This window comes from Gossypium raimondii, chromosome 9 (assembly GCF_025698545.1).
Source record: "Gossypium raimondii isolate GPD5lz chromosome 9, ASM2569854v1, whole genome shotgun sequence".
Classification (NCBI taxonomy): domain Eukaryota; kingdom Viridiplantae; phylum Streptophyta; class Magnoliopsida; order Malvales; family Malvaceae; genus Gossypium; species Gossypium raimondii.
In genome coordinates this window covers 8534215-8537405 of record NC_068573.1, presented here as the reverse complement: position 1 = coordinate 8537405, position 3191 = coordinate 8534215, and the positions used below count along the sequence as shown (strand labels likewise).

At 34.9% G+C, this 3191-nt stretch overlaps 1 pseudogene; it reads left to right on the top strand.

Annotated features, from left to right (window-relative positions):
- The first annotated feature begins 649 nt into the window (after positions 1-649).
- Positions 650-2399, top strand: LOC105798347 (alkane hydroxylase MAH1-like; annotated as a pseudogene).
- The last annotated feature ends 792 nt before the right edge of the window (positions 2400-3191 follow it).

The following is a 3191-nucleotide window of genomic DNA, read 5'->3' as shown; positions in this document are numbered from 1 at the left end:
ATAGGGTTTTGGTTATAGGCAAATGATGATAGTTGACTTCCTACTTCTTTTTTCACTGCCAATTCGACTTCCTAATATGTTAAAAGAAATGGGAAAGATATGAAAACAGAGGGAGAAACAAAAGAGAATGGAAAAAAAAGAGGAAAGTTTAAAGAACATAAAATAAAAAAAATTAAATTACTTAAAATGAAAAAAATATGGGGATCAATTGTATAATTTAACCTAAAATTTTGTTTGAAATGATGATTTAACTTGCCACGTCGACTACTGTTACACCATTAACGATTTATTAATGGCTCAATGACTAAAATGTTACAACATGATAACGTAAATAACTAAAACGTAACATTTCAAACATAAGTGACTAAAACGTAACCTAAGGTAAACAAAAGTGACCATGGGTGTAGTTTACCCTTATAAATAAGTATATTATTTTATATAAGACATAACATAGATATGTAAATAAGTTACCATAGTCTCTTACCATAAAAATGGTTGCGCAGCGGCACCCACTATCAGAAATCCACCAATCCACATGTGATGTGTGAACAATGACAGTTGTGAATCATTAGCTAGATATGGATAAGGGGCTAACTTTTTATAATAAGAGATCACATGGTTGGGACGGTGAGTATTTAATGTTGGAAAACTTCACTTAACAAATCGAATTAACAATAACAAGGAATTTGCCTGAACTTGGCAATATCAATTTCATGGCATTACAGAGTTTTCTTCAAGTTTTCTTCTTGGCTCTCATTTCCTTTCTCTTTCTATACTGTTTGATGAAAAATAAAAATGGGTGTCCAAAGAGTTCTCCTGGCATTGTTGAGCTTCTCCTCAACGTTCATCGGATCCACGACTGGTGTACTGAGAGACTAGAAAGCTGCAAGGGCACTTTTGTTTTGGAAGGCCCTTGGTTTGCTAAGATGAACTGGGTGATGACCTGTGACCCTGCCAATGCTCACTACGTTATGAGTTCCAACTTTGACAACTTCCCCAAAGGGCCTGAATTCAAGCAGATGTTTGATGGCTTAGGAGACGGGATTTTCAACTCCGACATGGATTTGTGGAAAAACCAGCGGATAGCAGCTCAAGGATTCATGAGACATCACCTTTTCCACCAATTCTTGTTGAGGACTATCCGAGACAAGGTGGAAATGGGGCTGATGCCCATCATTGACCATGCTGCTAAACATGGCTTGGTCATCAACTTAGAAGACATTTTCCAAAGGTTCACGTTTGATTCTGCATGCATCTTTGTTACCGGCTATGATCCAAGTTGCCTCTCCCTTGAGCTCCCTCAGGTTCTTTTATCCAAGGCCGTGCAGGATGGCGAGCAAGCAATATTTTATCGGCATGTTAGACCACGAAGCTTTACTAAGTTGCAGAAGTGGTTGAACATAGGACAAGAAGGGAAATACAAGAAGGCGTGGAAAGTTGTTGATGATGTATTAGCTGAATATATATGTCAGAAAAGAAAAGAAGTGAACAAGCTGAACCAGGAGTTGGTATCGGTAGATGGTGGGGATCTCTTAACATCATACATAACTGAAAAGGAATCAACAGGTTTGAAATGTGATGATAAGTTCTTGAGAGACACCGCTCTGAATATGATAATTGCTGCGACGGACACGACGAGCACTGCTCTTACTTGGTTCACTTGGCTGGTTTCCAAGCATCCAATAGTGGAAAACAAAGATCATAGAAGAACTTGATTCAAAAATACCTATAGGTGAAACTAAAAGGAGGCGGCTATTCCATGTCGATGAGGTAAAGAATTTGGTTTATCTCCATGGAGCATTGTGTGAGGCATTAAGGTTGTATCCACCAGCCCCTTTCAATCATAAGGAAGCTGTCAAACCAGACATACTTCCAAGCGGGCATCCAGTTCATCCGAAGACAAAAATCTTGTTTAGTGTGTATTCAATGGGAAGAATGAAGTCAATCTGGGGAGAAGATTGCTATGAATTCAAGCCTGAGAGATGGATTAATAAGAGAGGAGAGATCAAACATGAGTCATCGTACAAGTTCTTATCTTTTGGTGCAGGGCCAAGGATATGTTTGGGGAAGGAAACATCATTTATTCAGATGAAAGCCGTGGCATCTGCTCTAATTTACAATTATCGTATTCATGTAATGGAAGAAACTCCGGTTGTTCCGGCCTTATCGGTTGTCCTGCACACCGAAAATGGACTGATGACTAGGATCTCCAAGCGATGGGAATAAATGTCTGATACGACTAGTGCAATATGATTAAAAATAAGTTCAAAGAGATGGCATTGAATTTATGACAGCTTACTACAAAGTTGAATGCCAAGTGCAATATGATTAAAAATAACTAAACTTGTTTGGTGAATGTAATTGAAACTTAGGAGAATGACAAATCAGATTTTATTTTTGATTTTCAGTTTTTCTTTTTCTAAAAAATTTAAATCTAACTAAAAATCAAGAGAAAAAATCTAAAATTTAAAATTTAGTCTTTATATTTTATTTTTAATATATTTAGTCCCTATACTTTTTATTTAAACATTTTGGTCCTTCTATCTAGTTTTGCCGTTAAAGTTAACGATGTCAAAGGTAAAATATCTTTTTAACTCTCAACATTTATAATTTTTGTCAATTTAGTCATTACCCTTTAAAAGTACTTACAAGATTTTAAAATATTTAAAAATTAAAATTTTTTCTTTGGAATAAGAACATAAAAATGGAAATTTTAAATTTTTTAAAAATTAAATAAAATAAAAGCCCTCAAATTAAAATTAATAAAAATGATTTAAAAAATTTAACAGAAATCCCAAAATTTAATGTTATCTAAGCTAGATTGGACCAGCTAGTCAGAGTGAGAACAGATTGGGGCACCGATTCAGCACGAGCTAAAAAATCGACTGACCTGCGAACTGGTATGAACTTCTTAAATTGAGATAAAAAATTGATTGAACTGATTTTAAACTGGTCTAACCAATTGGTTCTTAGAACGAATTTGTTACCTCTAATCAGTTGGTCTAACCAGTCCGTACGGTTCGTGAGGTCAACCAATTTGCTACCTCTCACTAGACTAATACCCCAGCTAGTTCTTGAAATGGCTTGGTCTGGTTTAGATAAAATTGAATTTTGGAATTTTTTCATATTTTGAAAATCTTTTTATTTTTTATTTAAAATAAAAAAATGCTTTTTAATTATTTTAAAAAAAA